General features: G+C 42.5%; 1 protein-coding gene across 2 annotated transcripts in view; it reads left to right on the top strand.

Annotated features, from left to right (window-relative positions):
- The window catches only part of LOC109062990 (gastrula zinc finger protein XlCGF7.1-like), a 972,510-nt gene that overhangs the window by 32,764 nt on the left and 917,574 nt on the right, over positions 1-22,172 (top strand). The gene's annotated exons all lie outside the window — the stretch shown is intronic.

Genomic DNA, 22,172 nt, shown 5'->3' with positions numbered 1-22,172 from the left:
ATAACACCCACATGAAACAATTAACATGACGTCACAACAACCAAACCAGCAGGAGACGGGTGCAGTCATATACCATGAAACGTACCCCTCTCCTCCCTAGGAGACGCCTCCTGGCGTCCCCAGAACCCCTTACCTGTCGATCCCTTGTAAGCACACCGATAAGAGGAGTGAGCCCAGGACTCGTCCCTACGCCCAGGTACCACAAATTCTCTCCTCCGGACCGAAACCTTCCCAGTCCACCAAGTACCCCCCCCACACCCCCCCCCCCGCCACCACAGTACTGGAATCCGCGCCACGGGGCGTCTTAGAGTCCAGAATGCAATTGACTCGAACTATAAGTGGTCTCAGACCCATCTACGAGTACACATCGGGCGGGCGTGGCACCGTCAGGTAGGCGGATTAATAGGGAATGAAAAAACTGGCTTAATTTAGACACATGAAAGGCTGGGATGACTTCTCTTTGTACGCAAGGAGGGAGTTGTGTAGGTGCGGGCTACTGCCACCGGACTAATGATATCGGTGACAGTAACCAGGGCCAATAACTTTGGGAGCCAATTATTTTTTTTTTTGCATACGGTAGTGGAAAGGAAATATTCCTTAGTTAGTAAAGCCACACTTTTTGACCCACGACGTTATACGGGAGGCCTAGACCGGTGGCGGATCGGCTTTTAGCCTTGGTGCGCCGCCCATCACCATTGGAGTAGAGTCATCGCGGGCTCTTAGTCGCAAGTGCTTGGTTTTTTTGTGACACCTATGGTACGAAGGCGTTGAACAGAGGGGACCGCGACTTCGGATTCCAGACTGGGAAAAACAGGTGGTGGGTAACCTACACTACATTTCAAAAGGTGATAGGCCCGTTAGACCTGATATGGGTAAGGTATTGGGGCGTACTCCACCAATCGAAAATTGTTTGGCCTCAGGAGGAAGGGATTCTTGGAAAACCAAACATGCAACCCCTTTCCAAAATCTTGGTTGGCTCTTTCGGTTGGACCATTGCTCTGGGAGATGAAACCCCTGAGGATGACAGGACTTACAGTCCCCGCCCCAGAAATCTACAGAAATCTCGCCAAAATTGTGGACACAAATTGGGTGGGTCCCCTGTTGGAGACACCACGTCTATACGATGACCGGCCACTGTTACCCACCGAAAGACGTGATCCTACCACCGGCAACCGCTGTCTCCTTGGGCTGAGGGTAATTTGGGCACCAGGGAATAAAATGGAGCCGCCTTCGAGAATCGGTCCCACAACGGTCCACAAACTACCGTGTTGCCCTGGGCGGGCGCGACGGCGCGGTGATAAAATCTAGAGCGATGTGTGGACCAGGGTCCGAAGGCAATCGGCCCAGCGGTTTTTTTGTTTGTTTTTTTTTTTTGAAGTAACCCATCAGGGGGTCGATTGGAAGTCCTTACCAGTGGCACCAAACGAGCAAGTCAAACACAAAACTGCTGAATGTCGCCCGGCCATCAAGTGGCCACCCAGAATCGTTGCCCTACCGGACAAAAATAGTAGAGGTATACTCCTGGATGGTCAAGCCAAAGTAGTAGAACAGATGTCCCCACTGGATAACGTTGGACCGTAATTTCCTCCGGCACAAAGATAAGAGACGCTCCCCGGTGGGACAACAAGGGGGAGGCATTACCAATTCTCAACGCGCGTCGTCTTAACCTGCTCGATCCTTCACCGCCACTCCACCCCCCCGTGTCCATTGCTTTTTTGTTGCTGTCGAGTACCCACTAATCTTTTTTTCTTTTCTGGTGTGTCCTTTACTTAGGTTGATCAATATTAATTTACCCTCGGGAGTGGTACGGAGCGTTCGGAACGGTCACCAAAAATACGGTGATAAGTGATCGGCGTTTAAATATTTCTTTGGAACCCGGGCGGTTACGAGATAGTAAAATCAAACCGTACCCGAAAAAAAGTGCCCACCGAGCCTGCCTGGAGTTCAACCTTTTTTAGCTGTACTAGGTATATGTCTAGAGTTCTTGTGGGTCAGTCCATACAATAAAAGGAACCCCCGATCCCTCTATACCAGTGGCGGCCACTCCTCCGAATGCCATCTTGACTGCCAACAACTCTCGGTTAACCAATATCTCGGTAAATTTCGTTCAGGCTGGAGATAAACGATTAGAAAAAATACGCGCATGGGTGGACCTTGTCATCTGGGAAGAACGCTGAGAGATAACACCCAAGCTCCTACCCCCCTCACCTCCGATGCATCGACCTCCACCACAAAAAACTGATGTGATGGGTCAGGGGTTATCAAGATTGGGGCTGAAACAAAGCAGCTCTTCAGTTTGGCAACACAAGCCTCGACTGTGTCTGACCACCTGAAACGTAGTCTTGGTGGAGGTCAAGGCGGTCATTTTTAGGTGCGGAGTAGTTGGCTGAAGTTGCGAATAAAAAACGCCAATAGAAGTTGGCGAACCCCAGAAACTTCTGTAGGGCCTTACGGGAAATCTGGACTTGGCCACTCTACCACAGCCTTAAACTTTCCTCGGGATCCATGCGTATTCCCTCAGTCGACACGATATACCCCAAAAATGGAACCAACTGTGCATGAAACTCGCATTTCTCCGCCTTGACAAAAAAGCCCATTCTCTAGCAACCTCTGAAGCACTCGTCGAATGTCCTGCACATGTTCCTGGAGAGAAGAAGAAAAAACAATCAATATGTCGTCCAGGTAGACATATATGAACTGATCAATCATATCTCGCAGCACGTCGTTGACGAGTGCCCTGGAAGACCGCTGGGGAGTTGGAAAGCCTGAAGGGCATGACCAAATATTCAAAGTGCCCCCTGGGCGTATTAAAAGCGGTCTTCCATTCATCCCCACTCCCTGATGCGGACCAAATGATAAGCATTACGTAAAGTCCAGTTTTGTGAAAATCGACGCTCCCTGCAACCTTCTCGAAGGCTGAAGACATCAACGGCAAACGATAAGTATTCTTGACCGTGATGTCGTTCAGTCCCCGGTAATCAATACAAGGTCGCAGTGAGCCCGTCCTCCTTTCCCACAAAAAAGAACCCCGCCCCCGCTGGAGAAGAGGAAGGGCAGATGAACCTGGAAGCTAGAGAATCAGAAATATATTTCTCCATAGCCTCCCTCTCTGGAACCAAAAAGGAACATAAACATACCTTAGTCTTATACTTACCCGACAGTAATTCTATGGCACAGTCGTAGGGACGATGCGGAGGAAGAGAAGCAGCACGAGACTTACTGAACACTTCCTTCAGGTGGAGGTACTCCGCGGGCACGTTAGACAAAACTCCACCACTCCTCCTGCAACACAGACATAGAAACAGACGGACAGGCAGACACTAAACAAGACTCGTGACATCCTTGACACCAAGTTAATATGGTATTTGAAGACCAGTCTACTTTCGGGTTGTGGAGGAGGAGCCAGGGGTGACCAAGGACTATGGGTGCCTGGGGGGAGTCAAGGATGTGGAATGAAATGGTTCAGAGTGATTGCCAGAGGTGATGAGGGTGATGTCTTCAGTGACGTGAGATATGACCGGAAGCTTCTGTCCCATTGAGGGCGTGAACCGTGATGTGGTGCGGAAGGGGTCGGAGAGGAATGTGAAGACGGTGTGCTAGTGTGCTGTCCATGAAATTACCTTCTGCCCCTGAGTCCAGTAGTGCTTGACAGTGGTGGGTCTGTGCTGCCCACCTTAGCCTTACCGGAAGGAGCGTGGATGATGATGAGGTCTTCTCGGCAGAGATCCCACCCGATAGTAGCCTCATACGTACTACCGGGCCTCGCCTTTTACCGGGCAGTTGTAAGCATGGTGCCCGGTTCCCCCGCAGTAGAGACAAAGGCCCAGGGACCTCCGCCTCTTCCTTCTCCTCCCGGGAAAGCCCCTACCTGCATGGGCTACGTGATCGTAGGAGGGGCTGGCCGCGTCCCCGCCGCTGGACCGCACGTTCGGCTGGGACACGATGTGGAACTGGGTAAGCTCCGCCTCTCCATCCGCGTCAGACGTGCGTCGACCCGCAAAGCCAGTTCAATAAGCCCATTCAGTGAAGTCGTGAGATCCAGGGCGTAGATCTCCTTCTGGACGCGGTCAGCCAGCCCATTCAGGAACATGTCCCACTGCGCCTCCTCGTTCAAATGACACTCTACCGCCAGGGTTCGGAACTCGATGGAATAGTCCGAGACGGATCTTTCGTGCTGCCGTAGTTCCGCGAGCTTCCTGGCCGCCTCCCTCCCGGTGACGGCCCCGATCAAAGACCCCGTCTCATCTCGGCGGAGAGTGACTGGAACGAGGCGCAGCATGGATCCTGGTTCTCCCACACCCGCCGTTCCCCATAATGCCACCCTCCCAGTGAGCAATGTGAGCACGAACGCCACTTTGGCCCTCTTGTTGGCAAAGGTTCTGGGTTGAGGGAAAAATGCATGTCACAGCGGGTTAAGAAAGCTCTACAATAGTTAGGCTCACCCGAATAAGACTCCGGAATGGGGAGCCGTGGTTTCGGTTGGGAGGGGGGCTTCCGAAGGGGCTGGCGGAACGGCCGGTGTGGGGCGGCGCAGTGGAAGCTCGTAGTAACTGAAGCTGTTGGGTGAGCTCGGACACCTGCGTCACCAAAGCCTGAACCCGCGCGACCAGTGTCATTAAGATTCCTCTCCTGGGAGTCCATCCTCCGAAAACACTGGCGCTGAGGAAATCCTCCAGAGCAGACGGTTGATTACTCGGCTGCCTCCATTGTTGGTCAGATCGTTCTGTCACGGCGTGATAAAAAGGACAGGAGGCAACTGCAAGTAATAATGATGTTTATTAAGAATATGTGATGATGAATGGCTCTTGGAGAATGACGCAGGGACTTCAGATGGCAGCACAGACAGGGTGAGTAGATTCCCTTGAGTGCGATGATGGAAGTGGTGAAGACCTGGACAATTCCCTTGAGTGCGTTGGTGGAGATAGTGAAGAATTAACACCCCCCTTGAGTGCGTTGGTGGAGTTGGTGAAGGCGAGGTATCCGTAATGATGGCATTAATCCAGAGACGACCAAACAGGAAACAGAGCATGAAACAGTAACAACGCTGAATGACGAACAGACAAACACCATGCGGACCTCACACAAACGATCTGACAAACAAGAGACGAAAGACCGGGCATTAAATAGGCTGCTGTAACACCCACATGAAACAATTAACATGACGTCACAACAAACCAGCAGGAGACGGTGCAATTCATAACCGTGACAATGCGGTTGCAATTATGAAGTTAAAATGTAATGAACAAGAGTTTTCATCTCAACATAACTTTTCTTTTTTTAACTTTTAATTTTTTTATCATCAGTGTGACTTTTTTTTTTTTGGTTCTTTTTTATTTTTTTTTGGGTATTTCCACACCAGGTATCGTGTGTTGTGCCAAGGAATGTGTGTGTGTGTGTGTGTGTGTTGTGTGCGTGCGTGTGTAGCTAATTATTATTTTTTATGAAATACAGCAAGAAAATAAGTGTCACTCAGTGCGTGAAGTCAAAAACTGGTTAGAGCCCAGCTGAACGTTTAAAAAAAAAAAAAATCTCCGACAGGCAGAGATGCAACGCAAGTCGCATTCTACCAAGCGCCACGTCTAAACAAACCCCACATTTACCAAAACTCTACTGGTTAATAAGTAAGTACCACAAACCAAAGTAAAAAACAAACCTGAAGCTGAAGAACACCTAAACGTTAACGGAAAAGACCCGCGAACCTGAGTGACTGAGGGAGAGACAGAGAGAGAGAGAGCGCTGTTCTCTTCTCAGTGTTCTGTGTGTGAGTGAGCAGAGCGTGACACAGCAACACAATAAATCTGTATGTGTGTAGGGGAGGGGCACTGTGACTAGCCTATCACAGAACACGCAGACACGGTCAGCAAAAACCCCAATGAGAATTTTTATTTAATCCGAGCACAGATATTGACTCGTATTACTCGTATAAATACTTGTACTCAGCAAAAGTGCTTTATCCGTACCGGATACTCGTTTCAGCCATGTATCCGGCTCAACTCTAGTAATAATAAATAAAATCAGTAAACATCAGTAAATACATGGATGGATAAGAAAGGAATAACTGACGACAGGCCGTTGAATTATTAGAAAAATAATGCACACCCGAGGTGGTGATGCGGCCACGACGCAAAGCGGAGAACTCTTTGAGTTGGAGTTTCAGTCATGTCTCAGATAATACACCTTGCTTTAACTCAGATCCTACGAGATCCTTCTGGAGAAACCGGCCTCAACAGGAAGACCAGTTCTCCTGTGACACAGTAACATACAGTAACTACACTGAGCATGAATACTCAACTTACTGTTCCTCTGAACACTTGATATTATAACAACTCAGAAGAGCAAGTTCTGGATAAAGATTTCTGTACATTAAAGGCTAAATTATTCGTTCCATTTTTCTTGTTATTCACCCATCCTGTGTTGTTGTGATTAAGAGTGGACTGATATATCTTGAAGCAGTGAAGGCAGGATGGAAAGACTCTTGTGTAAGATGTAGATGTAGCAGGTCTTCTCCTCAAGCTGCTGCATCTGTGGCCTCAAGCAGTTTGAGTTGAGTGTTTGTCATCTCCAAACACAGAAGAAAACATAAAAACATAGGATCTAACAGAATGGAGTTTTAATGTGATTCTGTTTCTAGCAAAAATACAGACATAACCAGTTATACATAACCATTTAACAGATTTAACTCTATTTGTGTATTAACATTAACAAACAGCACAGTTTGAATAACAAAGCCAAGTATCATTGCCTCAGTATCATTGTATTTATGATATTATTTATGATTTCCTTTATGATTCATTGACTATATTAAGCTCCTCCAGAGTTTGGGGACTGAATTCCTTCGGTCATGAACTGGCAGAAGTCTTCATACTCCAGATCTACTGGGAGCTTCAATGTTATGCTGCAGGTGTTTCTGGGAACATCCGCCTGCTTCTATTCAGGTTTTTCATGCAGAAACTCAGTTGTTGGAGTGTCTCTAAAACCAAAGGCAGATGTCCCAGAAGCAAACACCAGCACATCCTCTAAACTGAGCTGAACTACGCAATTACAGAAGTTCTTGTCATCTATTACTAGTATATATTTTACTTTTTTATTAGCATTTTTCAAATGATTTTTAAAGACAAACAGCAATTTAATTTTTCACTTACAAAAATGCTTGATTTAAAATATGTAAAAATGTATTACCTGTTGATTAATATCTCATAATCAAAGCCACATTATTAAATCAACATGCTGTAGCGTGAACCAGACAAATTAAAGATTCGATCGGGAGCCTGGTTGAAACATGAGCCGAATTCCACAGAGAGGCAGGATGTTGTAAATCAACTCCCAGCACCACAGTCTGATAACCAACCAACTCTTTCAGAGAACAGCTTTCAACATTAACACCATTAGAACAATTATTGACAATTTCAATTCGAAGAAGAGATTGTCTAATTTGGGGCAAGTAATCGAAGAAATGGACAGTCTGACCCTCACATGTAAAGCCATGAGAGTAAACAAGATCGTTGGATTGACTTCCCCCCACCTAGCAAAACCAGACTGAAATTCCTAAGGAGACTGTTAACCCCTCTGGTCTTCACAGAACATATCCTTTCTCCCCAGAATGGCACAGATAATGCCTTCCAATGCATATATGCACCAAAATGAACTCAAAAAAGACTTCTAAATGGATATCAGTCCATTGCTCAACTCCATATCATACATGTAACCCCCACATTTGATTATAATGTTTCTAATCACTTATTGTGTATGTCTTTTTAAATAACTCTTGAATAGCTTAAGGGATCATATTCATGTTTAGTATGTGTGTGTGTTCGAATCTTCTTGCTTGAAACGTTTCTGACCATCAGTTATTTGTCAAATGTATCATATTCTTGTTATAGGAATCATGTCCAAATTATACTCTGCAAGAGCGGGAAAATTCGGACCATGTGCTTGATAAGATAACATATGATTTATGAATGGTGGGGACAAACAATGCAACACCACCACGAGAAAAGACCATATCTGATTGGTCAAGACAACCATTTGAGGTGTGGCCAAAAGGCCAGTTTAAATACTCAGGACACCATCAAATTTTGCTTTTAGCTTTGCTTGTAGTTTAAGCTTTTAGTCATGCTTTTAGCTTTGAGCTTTCGTTTAGCTTTTGCTATCAGTCATGCCGGCTTTTAGCTTTGCTTGTAGTTTAAGCTTTTAGTCATGCTTTGTCATCACTTTTAGCGTTCTTCGAGCGCCGTTCCAACGTGCTTCGGCCTGCACGCCTGCTGCTACTTAGCCACGATGAGAAGAAACACCACCTAGTCTTGTCAAACTTTACTTCTATTCTTTTACTTTAGTTTCTTTCTTTTCCGTTTGAGAGTTTGTGTTCTGAGTTAAGTTTTGTAACGCCGTGTCTCCGAGTCTGACCTCGCGTACCCGTCTGAAACTACAACCAGCCCACAACTCCGCATCTTCAGCCAACGCCCAACCACGGGCTTCCCAAGACGTCACTTCAACGATTACTGAACTTCCAGCCAATCAGCAACTTCGGGAAACCCCCTTTTCAGCGACAACAAAGGGAACCCCGTTAAACAGGCAACGCAAGTAACCTCCAGACTCACATCTGTACTGATGTTATCTTATATAATTTTAACCTAATTGATGAACTCAATGCGAGGGTTAATTAAGTGATTGATGGTTGTTAATGTCTATGCAATTTCTTGTATTGCTTTAAACTTGGGATTTCACATTTTCATTCTCTTAAACTCATTCTTTCCTAACGTTCTATCCTCCTGCAACTTGTGTGAATGTGTGAGTGTGTGTGCTTATGTGTTAGATTAGTTTATATGTCTTAGAATTATCTAATAAAGCCTTATTTATATTGAAAAGAGAAGTATCTTGTGTTTCGTGCTTACAAGTTAATGTCTTAAACTAACGATCTTGTTACTGTGCTAATTAATAGTGTTTTCACTATACTTTGGATATTAATATCCAGTGCAGATTTGATGTTATACGGCTCGTTCAGTGAATCGCTGGCCGTTTCAGTGATCAGCCGTGAAACAGTGATTCTGTTCAAATTCCCTTTAAAATCTTAAATGATTCCCTTTGAACTAAATTGACCTGTTTCCCTTACAATGCTAAAAAGCCCTGCAGCTGTAGGACTGAAAACGATCGAAGACTTCTGTTCTCCTGTCCCAAACCTAAAATGTTTGATACCGATACCTTGACTTCGATACCGGTTCCTGAATGATATTTTTTTAATACCAATTTTATGAAATCCATTTTAACAAGATTACATTACACATTATCTCAGAGAAACTTTGGTTTTATATTTTCAGCTTGTTGACTTTTATTTTGTACAGACTGTCCTGAGCCACTGCACAAAGGAACAAAATGTAACCCACACAATATATCAATGTAAATATTTTTAATAAAGTACAAGCAGTTTTAAGTCAATATGCTCACTGCTGCTTAAGATCTTTAAATCACGCAGGAGTTGGTTACTGGACTCTGAGGACAGTGTAGATGAAGTAATCTGTAGTGCTTTTATCTCTGTCTGAATCTTCTCTGTGGTGCTGCTGACAGTGATCTGTCTTCTTGCTTCAGCTGCCATGTCCTCCACAGCAAACAGCTCCTCAAGGGCAGACAGCTTTGGCTTCTTCTGTGAACTAATAAGTAAAGAAATACAGAAAAATATAAAACATTATCAAGGTAAATGTGAACAAATGGGAAAAAAAAGAATGTCTTTATATTTTCTCACCACTGTCTTCATCAGATGAGCTGTCACCATGGTCACCTGGGGCCTGTTTCAGAAAGGAGGTTAAGTGAAAACTCTGAGTATGTTAACCCTGAAATGAGGGAAACTCTAGGTTTTCCATTTCAGAAGGGGAGGTATGTTAAACCCGAGAACGCAGGTTAAGTCAAGCCCGTTTCTGAAAGAGAGGTAACTTAGAGTCAGTTACCTTGGTAACTTACGCTATGAACCTAACTTTGTCGAGAGCAGGTTTTCTTCGGTAAACCCAGAGTTTCGTTAGGTCTCCTCCCCTTTTTAAAGCACAAGCGATGTTTAAAACAGTGGATTATGTCAACAGGAGGTTCATCCACAGTATTAATGTGCAGGTACACTGACAGCCTACTGTTTCTAATGGTCAAAGATCACAATACTGTACATGTCTCATTCTTTGCACTGTCAAGATCATATGTGATGCTGCACATATAATCACAAATGCGGAGGTCAAGTGGCCCGGCTCTGTTCATGACTCAAGAATGTATTGGGAGTCAACCCTGAGCAACAGACTGGAAAGGGGTAAGTAAATGTATGTCCTATACACATATTTCAATGTATGCACTACACACTCACAGGGGAATTTCTATGCAGCTCTAAAGCAATGTGAATTTTCTTACAGGAGAGATTGATGGCTTTCTGCTGGGAGAGTGTTACCCATGCTGACCAAATCTTACTACCCCTTACCCAGAACCTGAACCAGGCCTCCAGCAGTGCTTCAATGTGGCACACTGCAGGGCGAGAGCCCGGCTGGAGATGACCATAGGCCTGTTGAAAGCCCGTTGCCAGTGCCTACGTCACCTCAGGGTAACCCCTGAAAGGACCTGCAACATTATTGTGGCATGTGTTGTTCTCCATAATATTGCCATAATTAGAGGGGAACAACACCCTGCCCTACAATTACAAAATCCTGAGGAATACCCAATCAACCCTGCAGATTTCCAGGATCCACCACCACCACCACAAAAAAATAAAAAAAAAAGAAAATGAATAAACACAAAATCACAGCAATTTATATGGTGTTCTTTATTTCCTACAGTTTCAAATATTTCCTAGAATTCACCTGTGACCTTTTTAATAAGAAGTCTATATAACTCCTTAACTGGCAACTGAAAATACAGTAGATTAGAGATACATAATGTAGTTCTAAAATTCTACAGAATTAAACTGGGCTTTTACTGTAAATCACTGAACTGTCTGCGCACCAGAAGTTGATGGACCTTCCTCCTGCTGTTCTTCCACAGCAAAAAATGCTGCTGCACTGCTAGACACTGAATGGTATTTAGTTATTTAATGTCAAATGTTTGTAAAGCCAGGTACCCTACACCTATGACATGCTCAAGGCTTACCTGATTAAATTATTTTTTTATATTTCATTTTAAGCTGCTGCCACATTCTTTTAATGCCTGCAGGATTGCACCTATACATGAAAATTAAATTAATAGGTTTAATAAAATACTGTTCTTCCAGTTTCACCTGATATTATAACAGTTGGGAATTTACTCTAAAATAGTTCCTAATTACTAACTACAAATTATATCTTTAACTAGTCTAATTAGATTAATGTAATACCGGTAATTACTATCTCTAGAAAGTATTGGTTTCTGCTTACAAATTTGGTCTACTTACTTATTACTTTCTAAATCCCAAATCAACCTCAACCACTTGAACAATAAGGAGAGACAAGAAACTGCATTTCTAATGCTTTCAAATAAACAATATACAATTGCATGAATTATCCTTGAATTGACCAAAGTGTGTAACTAGAGGGAGAAGGGTTACATTAAAAAATATACCTTTTAAAAATTTGATGTTAAATCCCACTATTGTTTTATACAGAATTGTTTTATAGTCTTTAAATTACAGTATTTAGATTACTTAGTAATTAATTACACCCAACACTGTATAAAAGTAATTAATGTAAACTCACGCATTGACTCGAGCAGCTATTTTCTCCCAAGCTAACTCTCTGTCCTTCGCTGCAGCAGTGTTGATTTTTTTTTAAAATACATGTTCAAATTCTCCATATGCTTGCATAAGCACTTCCAGTTCTGCGGGTGAGAAATATGCAGACCTCTTTTTGTCTGACGCTGTTGCCATGGTTACTCATTATATCTGCGCTCCATTGATAATGGCTTTTTATAGTTGTGGTGCATGCGCTTAACTCAGAGTCAGTCAATTTAGAGTTGATTAAACTAACTAATTTCAGCTTTTCTGTAACTGAAAACTCAAGAGTTTCCCATCTCAGGGTAAGTCAACTCAGAGTTCAAGTTTAAACTCAGAGTTGATTGAACCTCCTTATTGAAACAGGCCCATGGAGTTGTTGGAACTGTTTGCGTTTCTAGCCAATCATAATTTGAATCTTAAATCTTTTTCTTAGAAGCTGTCAATATGATTTATAGGATTGTTTTGTGTCTGTGTTCGTCGTCTTGTGTCCTTGTTTGTAATTTGTGCCTTGTCCGTTTTTTGTAAACTGAAGACCTGGAGCAATATAATTATTTATTCTATTTTAGCTAATTGTTAAGTGAAAATATAATGTTTAAGTCATAATTTGTTCATAGAGATTGATAAAAAAAATGAAAAGGTGTGTTTCTAACTGAGCAGTGTTCATAATATATGTATTAAGCCGAATGTTGATGTCAGTTTGTTTCATGTGCATTTATTGTGTCTATAGCTCCGTTTTTTGTAACTGTGGAACTGAAAATAAATAAAAGGCATAAATTTTTCACATCATTTCTAGTGAACAGGTGCAATATTTACAGAATACAGTATTTACAGACGCTGTCAATAAAGAATGAATAATGATTTTTTTATGTAGCCTATATACACCATTGTAACTTAAGATCCTGAGCAAGATGAATTGTTGTGCGTTTGATCAAATATTTTAAGTTATAATTTGCTTACGGCAATTAAAAACAAGTTAAAATGGGTAAATCTTCTATACATATTTTTGATTCTTCATTTTCTTAACTGACATACTCCAGTTCATGTTAAAACACTAGACATGCTTATTCTGTACCATTTTAGCACGTTTTGTGTGAAAACTTTAATTTTGTCCATCAAAAGTGTGCTGTCACTTTAATTGAGCGTCAGCAGCACAGCAAAAATAGACTCTGCGCCGAAACCCCCGCTTCACTGCTGCCCACGCGACGCTCCTGCTGGCGGTGTGAATGCACTCATTGATTAACATGCACGCCGAAAAAATGCACTCATTGATTAACATGCACGCCGAAAAAAATACATGCTGCTCATGCTTGCAGTGAGAAACCGGCATTAGACTTTACTAAAAGTTGCTTTTAGCTTCTTTATAAAAGTCTCCTACTCTCAGAAAAGTCCTACTTGTAACTAAGATTTTTTTGACACTACCCCTCCAGACAGACTATAATTTTGAATTCCTCCCCTTCCTTATTTATAAAGATTCCCTTTCAGTATCACCATCACTACTTAAGTCTTGTTCAGTCTCTTTTTTTTCCCAATTTTTTTTTATAGTTTTACTACACTTCCCCCAGTTTCCATCATATCTCCATTTTATCTTCACCCAGTCATGTTAATGGATATTCTGCTATGTACATCAATGACTGAGTTGAATTTTTTTAAAAATTTTTTTACATGGATTCAAATTCTACCGTCCATGTGCTTCATCTGCCAGTGGAATGGAGGCCAGCAAGTACAAGCTGAGCAGGAAAACCTCACTCCCCTGATCTCAAGAGGCACACTAGTGACTGACGCTAGAGGTGTTCTTGTTAATGTGCCTGCCTCCCATCATGAAAACGCCAGTTCGAATCCCCCTTAGAGCGAGTGAGAAGAGTAGAACCGGAGGGGATACACTGGTGCCAAGACCCGGATTGGAACGAGGTTTGAGGGGGTGAGTGAAACGGAGTCCAACTGGTAAGTGCTGTGCAGGAAAACCTCACTCCTCTGATCTCAAGAGACATCCTGCTAAGACCGAGTGAGGGGAGAAGAACCAGAAAAACTTCAAGTGTCAACTAAATTCTTCACTGAATCTATCTGACTTTGTACCTGGGAATAAGACACACAAGCGTTCCCTAGAGGTGTTTCTTAAAATTACCTACAAAAACAGGTAACAGAGTTAACAATGTTAAAATTCCACAATGCTCTGATCAGATGCTCTCAGATGATCTCCACATTTATTTTAATGAAATGAAAACATGCAACACATACATGTTAAATAAATGAAAACATTCAGTACATATTTACGTTAATGAAATAAAAACAGCATCCGACTAACTGACACTGTGAGTGTCTAAAGTGTGAACCACTCCTCTCTCTCTCTCTCTCTCTCTCTCTCTCTCTCTCCTGGTTTCACTTCTTGTTTATACTATAACCTTCTGTATAGACTCAGTTAGGTTTGCCCCTCCTAACATACGTTGGTTCTATTTGTGTTGTTTTTTTTATTATTTTATTTTATTTTATTTTTAATTTTTTTTAATTTTTATTTATTTATTTTTATTCTACCTCTCTATGATTTCATTTCATTTATTTATTTTTAGCTTGAAGGTACAGATTCAGCTTAGTTGATTTGAATTAAATCTGAGATTTAATTAAATCAATTTGTTTATTTTTATTATTTCTTTTATTCTCCTAAAGGTATAAAGACATTCTCATTTTAACTTTACCTTATTTTTAGTTATTTGACCATCACCATCTTCCCTCTCGGTATAAGTTAGAGCAGTTCTAGCAACCGTTGTCACCTTAATGAGTGGTACAGGTTTTAGTAGCCTAATTTCCTGTCTATTACCTTCCTTACACCAGGCCCCTGAGCCGACTAGAAACACTTCCTGTTGTTTTGGTTTATTACCTTGAGCTGTTTGGTGTGTCCCTGCTAGCGCAGCTAACAGTCTCCCTAGGTTTTATGACCATGCTGCATTACTTTAACAAGTGATAACTGCTTACTCATATCTCCTAAACTAAATAAGGAAAGCCCTTCCTCTGTCTCTTCCTGATTTTATTTTAGTTTGTTTAGTTGATACCTTCATAGTGATTGAAACCTGTCTGAACCATCAGAGAATATCTGGGAATAATGTTGATAAACCGAATAGTCTAAGTCATTAAATGACCCCCTAGGTTATCACCCATCAACAGTGTTACTCATAATTTTCAGGTGCTCACTCAGACCAATCATCCGCTCCCGCTTTATCAGCCACGAAATCTACACGTTTAGTGTGTGTCACTAACTGATTACACTAGTTAACCATGCAACACATAGCCAAACATTTTAGCTCACTAAATCTGTGCATACTTGCATTGGCTTTCTGTGTTTTTCCTGCTCCACCTGTCTTACACCTGTGTCCAGATCATCCAGCCCTGCCACCCACCTGATCAGCCAGCAACCTCTGACTGAGCGCTGCAACGGACGCCACCCCCGGTCCGGGACTACTCCTGATCTGCGGCACCTGAGCGAAACGGCTGGATGACAACCTGAACTGGCAAACAGACCATTATCAAACCAATGCTACAGCTACAGAGAGCCCACAAGGAGGCCGGAGGACTGGAAGCATGCGCAGAACTGCCAGACCAACTGGACCAGCAAGTGACAGCGGATGAAGAGGACAAGGAACTACAGGAGGAAGTGGAAAGCTTCAAGAGGCCTTTACAAAACCTGCACAGACACTGAGCATAGAAAGCAGCAGCTGGGATAAAAGCCAGAGAGGCTCCAACAGGCTGAAGCTCTCTTAAGTAATGGCCCAGGCGAATCGAAACAACGCCTGTGAATGCCACCTGCAAGCAGCCCAAGCTAAAACCCAAGTCCTTGGCTCAGCAACAAGACAACCCAAACACCAATCAGGTAAAGTCAAACAAAGCCAAGGTGACCTCAGTGTCACGAATGAACTGAAATATGCTTGCAGACCACAAGGTGAACAGACGGGGAAAACACTGCACAAAATTTTCCCTGACAAAGCAGGACCAGCCCCCCCCAGCCAAGAGTCCAAACCTGCGAGGGGGGGCGAGAGCCCACTGTTCACACTTCGCTCATCCCCAGCCAGCAACCACAGGGGGGTGGGGCAGGGTCCCTTCCAGAGGATCACTGCAGACACACACACCATGTGGACCCACATACCCCAACAAGTTGGCCAGAGACATTACAACTTCCCTCTACACGAAGCCCGCAGTACGTTGGCCTACAGAGAACACAGCGCTGCCTCCATAGAGACTGTTAAAATCCTGCCTATCTCTGCACAGTACCAGAACTGACACTGGAGAGCACATAGAGTGAGCGGCATGAGAAACAAACAACCTACCAGAATGCCCTCCTGCCTCACCAGAAAGCCAGACGGCCATGGTATCAATGAGCGGCATGAGAAACAAACAACCTACCAGAATGCCCTCCTATTAAGAGAAATGCCCAGATCTCAGCCAACAGTCTCTCACCACAGAGACATCCATCCTAAAGCCAGACGGCCATGGTATCAAGGTATCACACAAACCTGGTATCAAGACTCCTGAGGAACCCAATTGAAAAGGGGGGCAACCCGGAAACAGAATGTTGGAAAACAAGGCGAGATTTGGAGCTCCTGTGACACTGAAGTAAACCCAACTTTTAGGTCACCTCTAACTGATAGACCCCACGTTGAAGCTCAGAAACAGAACTGAACTCTTAAGGCCCCAAAGGTGTGCACTGAACATGCAGTCATACATGTATACCACCTTCTCATTGATAAAGAGCTGCTGGATCACATTGACCCTTTGCTGAACTTGAGACAGCCGAAACTCAAGGCTGAAGTGCAAAACCCCTGCCACTTCAGCCAAACAGTTCACCCAGACAGACTGTCAGGTCACCGAGGTCACGAGAAAATCTCACAGCCAGCCATGAGAATTTGGCCTTGAGCCTCACACCAGACCTGCCTTCACAAGCAAGTGCATGAGCTTCCCTATGAGACATCGCAACCACCTTGAGAAGCCCTGTCAAGTGCGAGAACCTTCTGCCAAGACCTTACCAGACATTTACTCTTGTGAATATATAAGACTGCAGTTCCAGCATATACAAAATGGGGTCGCTGTTCAGCTCAACATCAGCCCACCTGCCATCCGGCCTTGCTGATCCACCTGCCATCCAATCATCATGATCCACCTGCTGTCCGACCATCATGACAACCCTTGTCTGACGATGTTTGCGTGGAACTTCTTCAGCCAAAAGGGGGAATTCTGTAGCATCTGCTTAAGATCATGTACGATCATTTGGGCTTTATGTTGTAGGGATTCCTTTAGCCTTTTGACATTTGCATATATAAATTACAGAATCTGGCCCCATAGTATACATTTATATGAGTGCTTAATGTCAAGGTTTACCCCCATTATCTGGAAGATACTGAGCAGACCTTCTTTTAAGGTCTCCCATCCAACTTCAAACACATTCTAGATAGCCCTCGATGCCAGACACCTAATGGGCCCGGCTGAGCAGCCAGCTCTCTCACACACACACACACACACTCAAACCTTCTTGCATTTAACTCAGGATATAAGCCATTCCAAATGTATACGATATATCCCTGTGTGTTCCCAGCTCATATTAGCATAGTTATGATTCTCTAGTCACGTTAGTTGACCTCTAAGTGCCTATATTCAAGCATAAGAATGTATCTTTATGTTTCTATATGTCTTGCATATCTTTCTTGGTACCTAATTAAACATCTCGGTTTGCCTTAGCTAAATATCTCTACTATGTGAGCCTGAAATGCATCATACTATTTGTACCATAGTTTGGGTTACCAGATAACCAGTTAATCCCTCCATTAAATAAATATGCAAATCAGATGTCATTGAGACAAAGAAACACTTTCCCGCTGAAACTATATGCCTTGTTATTGGTCAATCCAACCAAAAGGGGTGTTACTGGGAAACCAGATAAAACCTCTTCCACACCCAAAAGGCTCTTTTTTTTTAACTTGTGGTTCCCTGGAGACACCTATCACCTTGGATACCTCGCGACTCCCCTTCCGGGGAGTCCGATCTTCTGGCAGTTTTCGGCAACTTTGTTGATTCACTTCGGAGCAGTCAACCCATGGATGAAATGACGAAGGTTTTACTCCTAACAGGATTCAACAGGAATCTACGCATTATACATGCACCGGGACACTTTACTCAGCAACAGAACCAATGCAAGTAACTGCTTGTTAACTAATTAGATGCGCTTCTAGGCTTTGACCTCTTTTAATTAAGGTGATGAGATTCTTTGATGGTTCTTAACAGGTTGTGATTTAGTTTATGAGTAAATACTGCCATGACTCTCCACTCTCTTGCGCATGAGCGCTCACTCGCTCTCTCTCTCTACAGTGCGCTCTCTCTAGTGCACACTCTCTCTCTCTCTCTATCCATGCCTTCCTTGCGTTGGCATCTATGTTCAATGTGTGTATGTTTGTGTCTAGTCAGATGTTGCATGTTCCCCTGTAGTGTAGTTTAATAAACATCCATATGTATTCACACTTGGTTGTCTGTGTTTGCTGCTCACAGGACGAGGTCACTTTAACGTTCCAGTTTCGTTACATACTCTGGGAGCAATGTATTAGTAGTAAAATTATTTTTCGTGGCCAGAGAAATAATTTTACTTAGAGTCAATAAACGATTAACACTGTCCGCCCAGGTGGACGAACAAATCAATTTTATTGTACTATTAATTATATAATGCTACAAGTAATTCCTGAAGAAACAAATAATTAAAAATAACCATTCACAATAAACAAAGCACATCCCACTCTAACCTAAACAATTACAATACAGTTGTGTTCTTTTACCAAATGGTGTCTGTAATGTAAATGGCCAATTTGCACGGGATAAGAAATCTCAGTAAAACTACTTGAAGTGGGAGGGGTAACTCGATTTACACTCTACAGTCATGTGTGTCATGTAGGCGTTGCTTCCTGATATACTCGTTTGACAGGACCTAACTGTTTATATCCAATCAGAATTAAAACATTTAATTAATAAAAATCTGGGTGCATATACAGTGGGTACGGAAATTCACTCTTTGTTCTATTGCAGCCATTTGCTAAAATCATTTAAGTTCATTTTTTCCTCAATGTACACACAGCACCCCATATTGACAGAAAAACACAGAATTGTTGACATTTTTGCACATTTCTTAAAAAAGAAAAACTGAAATATCACATGGTCCTAAGTATTAAGACCCTTTGCTCAGTATTTAGTAGAAGCACCCTTTTGATCTAATAAAGACATGAGTCTTTTTGGGAAAGATGCGACAAGTTTTTCACACCTGGATTTGGGGATCCTCTGCCATTCCTCCTTGCAGATCCTCTCCAATTCTGTCAGGTTGGATGGTAAACGTTGGTGGACAGCCATTTTCAGGTCTCTCCAGAGATGCTCAGTTGGGTTTAAGTAAGGGCTCTGGCTGGGCCATTCAAGAACAGTCACAGAGTTGTTGTGAAGCCACTCCTTCGTTATTTTAGCTGTGTGCTTAGGGTCATTGTCTTGTTGGAAGGTGAACCTTCGGCACAGTCTGAGGTCCTGAGCACTCTGGAGAAGGTTTTCGTCCAGGATATCCCTGTACTTGGCCGCATTCATCTTTCCCTCGATTGCAACCAGTCGTCCTGTCCCTGCAGCTGAAAAACACCCCCACAGCATGACGCTACCACCACCATGCTTCACTGTTGGGACTGTATTGGACAGGTGATGAGAAGTGCCTGGTTTTCTCCACACATACCGCTTAGAATTAAGGCCAAAAAGTTCTATCTTGGTCTCATCAGACCAGAGAATCTTATTTCTATTTTTTAGCAAACTCCATGCGGGCTTTCATGTGTCTTGCACTGAGGAGAGGCTTCTGTCGGGCCACTCTGCCATAAAGACCCGACTGGTGGAGGGCTGCAGTGATGGTTGACTTTCTACAACTTTCTCCCATCCCCCGACTGCATCTCTGGAGCTCAGCCACAGTGATCTTTGGGTTCTTCTTTACCTCTCTCACCAAGGCTCTTCTCCCCTGATAGCACAGTTTGGCCAGACGGCCAGCTCTAGGAATGGGTTCTGGACATCCCAAATCTTCCATTTAAGGATTATGGAGGCCACTGTGCTCTTAGGAAACTTAAGTGCAGCAGAATTTTTTCTGTAACCTTGGCCAGATCTGTGCCTTGCCACAATTCTGTCTCTGAGCTCTTCAGGCAGTTCCTTTGACCTCATGATTCTCATTTGCTCTGACATGCACTGTGAGCTGTAAGGTCTTATATAGACAGGTGTGTGGCTTTCCTAATCAAGTCCGATCAGTATAATCAAACACAGCTGGACTCAAATGAAGGTGTAGAACCATCTCACGGATGATCAGAAGAAATGGACCACACATGAGTTAAATATATGAGTGTCACAGCAAAGGGTCTGAATACTTAGGACCATGTGATATTTCAGTTTTTCTTTTTTAATAAATCTGCAAAAATGTCAACAATTCTGTGTTTTTCCTGTCAATATGGGGTGCTGTGTGTACATTAATGAGGAAAAAAAAAGAACAAATGATTTTAGCAAACGGCTGCAATATAACAAAGAGTGAAAAATTTAAGGGGGTCTGAATACTTTCCGTACTCACTGTGTGTGTGTGTGTATATATATATATATATATATATATGTGTGTGTGTGTATATATATATGTATATATATATACACAAACACACGCACACAAACAGGTCGGGTAGAATAATTTATTCAATTTATTAAATTCTGTTGATAATAGGCACTGTTCACTGCTGTTCTTTGTTAATTTATTTATTCAAGCATTTGTTCATCACGAGTGTTGATAATCAGTTCAAAACTACTGTGTACTGACAGAGTTCAATAGAACTTCTGAATTTATTCCCTTATGTTATACCATTATTGCAGAAACATTTAATTGTGGGTGTCACTATCCTAATTTTTACATAATTGCCTCTTGTGAATTCCAGTACAACAGAGGACGAGCAAACGACAGAAGCACCTGGGTATTCGGAATGCTAAGCATCAAGGTTGAGAGGAGGAGACCTATTTTTAATATTGTGCATTGTCGTTCAACCAGAAATCTCATGGCACTCATAAAGAAGCACATTCGCCAGGGAAGCTCAGTCATTTCAGATGGATGGTCCTGTAAATTTGACATCGTTCTCTTCTGAGTGCTGTTATCAGTCTCTCTCAATTTTTTTTTCCTTTTATTGAAAGTCATGAAAACACCATCATGGAGTTTTTTTTTGTTTTGCTATTCGAGCAAATGGGAATACAAAAAAATATATTTGTGGTACTCTCCCATTCACTGCTCTTCAAGGTAACCCAACTATGACGACTTCCGCTGCTGAGAAACCCAGAAATGTAAAAAGGGTCCATTACAAATCATTGCGAGGTTTACAAAACAGCATAGGATAAAGTAAACCAGCAATCTCTCGTTAAAGGATCCCAGGATGTTAACTTTAATTTCAAATCATTAGTCACATGTCTGGATGAGCTGGACTATGCTTTCAATTGTAACATTTTGTCAACTGAGGAAGTACTTCCACTCTGTACTTAAAATGAAGACTCCATACGAAAGAGTAAGTACTAAAGGAGTTTCTACGCTTAAACATTTAGCACTTGCTTCCAAATACCACTTACTTTAAATGCTCCCATGAGTAGAGAATTGTGGCAATTGTCAATCTAGACCAGCAGTGGCAAATGTTGGCCCTGGAGAGCCACAGCCCTACAGTGTTTTGCTTCAACCATAATCAAACACATCTGATCAGCTTGATCAAGCTCAAAAGAGTTACTACAAATCTAAAGGCAGATGAGTTTAAATTAGGGTTGGAATACAATTTGCAGGACTGTGGCTCTCCAGGACCAGAGTTTGTCACCCCTGATCTAGACTGATACAAGTTTATTATATCATTAAAATTTCACACAACTGATGTCAAATTACAAACCTTTAGACCTACAAACAATTTGGTACTACATGGATATTGGCCAAAAAATAAATAAATAAATAAGTCACACTGAAACAAAATGCAACATGTAACCCAAATTAACTATTTTATAAAATCATAAACCCATGTAAAGGTTTATAAGATCCTTTCTAAAACTTGCGTATAGAACATGACAATGACTTCTAACCTAATTACAGATTACTTTTATATAGACTCTTTTGAACGCAAGTATTTGACTTTTTGTAACCATTATTAGGTGAATTTAACACAAAGGTGTTTTTTGTCTTCCCCTTCTCCTGTTCTCCATTACAGGTGACAGTGAAGGCAAAGGTGATTCAACTGCAAAGCCATGGACACAATGTTGTTCACGACAGCACATTTCTCCAGAACACATACTACACAATTGCAGATGAAACGGCAGCAATCGATTTGACCATATGGGGTGACAGCAAAGTTACAACTGACTGCTGGTACGAGATCTCAAATGTTTCCATATGCACCTTCAAAGATAAACTGCTTTTAACTACAACCAAAGA

This window comes from Cyprinus carpio, chromosome A4 (assembly GCF_018340385.1).
Source record: "Cyprinus carpio isolate SPL01 chromosome A4, ASM1834038v1, whole genome shotgun sequence".
NCBI lineage: Eukaryota > Metazoa > Chordata > Actinopteri > Cypriniformes > Cyprinidae > Cyprinus > Cyprinus carpio.
Note: the sequence above shows the minus strand (reverse complement) of the source record. Positions and strands in the feature narration are given on the sequence as shown.